At 69.4% G+C, this 865-nt stretch overlaps 1 long non-coding RNA gene across 1 annotated transcript; it reads left to right on the top strand.

The window, feature by feature from the left end:
• The first annotated feature begins 6 nt into the window (after positions 1-6).
• LOC106896312 lies at positions 7-854 on the top strand. The gene is made up of 3 exons (XR_001413609.1): positions 7-79; positions 243-281; positions 392-854. It is a non-coding gene; the product is annotated as an uncharacterized LOC106896312 (long non-coding RNA).
• Positions 855-865: the final 11 nt, after the last annotated feature.

Genomic DNA, 865 nt, shown 5'->3' with positions numbered 1-865 from the left:
TGTCTGCCCCCCCCTCATGTCCCCACAGAGCCCACCAGCACCCTGGACGTGGCCCTTTCTGCAGAAGGACAGACGCCAGGTAGGGGACCGGGGCTGGGACCCCCCCAGAATCTCCTGGTGGGGGGCTAGGACCCCCCGCCCCACTCCCTGCCTCAGTTTCCCTCCGGGCCAAGGGCTGGAGGGGGCAGGGGGGGTGGGGGGCAGAGTGTGGGCTCACGTCCCCCCCAACTTGTCCCTTCCAGAGCCCGTCAGCCCGGCCAAGCTGGAGGCCTCCGGAGAGAGTGAGTGTCGGAGTGGGGACATGGGGGGCAGCCGGACCCCCGGCTGGGGGGTGGGACCCTGGGGTGTCTGCCCCCCAGCTCCTCCTGATGCCCCTTTAACTCCCCCCCAGGTGATCTCACCACCTCGGCACAGCGCCTGGGCAAAGGTAGGGCTGGGCTGGGGGCGAGAGGGCACAGGGACCCCCACCCTGGGCACAGGGACCCTCCAAAATGGGCACAGACCCCCACCCTGGGCACAGGGACCCTCTGAGACAGGCACAGCCCCCCACCCTGAGCACAGGCACCCTCCAACATGGGCAGAGACCCCCACCCTGGGCACAGAGACCCTCCAAAATGGGCACAGACCCCTGTCCTGCCTGTGTGGACCCCCACCCTGGGCACAGGGACCCATTGACACGGGCACAGGGACCCCCCACCCTGGGCACAGACCCCTGCCCTGGGCACAGAGACCCTCCAAAATGGGCACAGACCCCTGTCCTGCCTGTGTGGACCCCCACCCTGGGCACAGGGACCCTCCAACACGGGCACAGCCCCCCACCCTGTGACAAGACCCCAAGCAGTGCACTCACAGCCCCCCTGCCCGG

Source organism: Calidris pugnax, unplaced genomic scaffold, assembly GCF_001431845.1.
Source record: "Calidris pugnax isolate Ruff unplaced genomic scaffold, ASM143184v1 scaffold307, whole genome shotgun sequence".
Lineage (NCBI taxonomy): Eukaryota > Metazoa > Chordata > Aves > Charadriiformes > Scolopacidae > Calidris > Calidris pugnax.
Note: the sequence above shows the minus strand (reverse complement) of the source record. Positions and strands in the feature narration are given on the sequence as shown.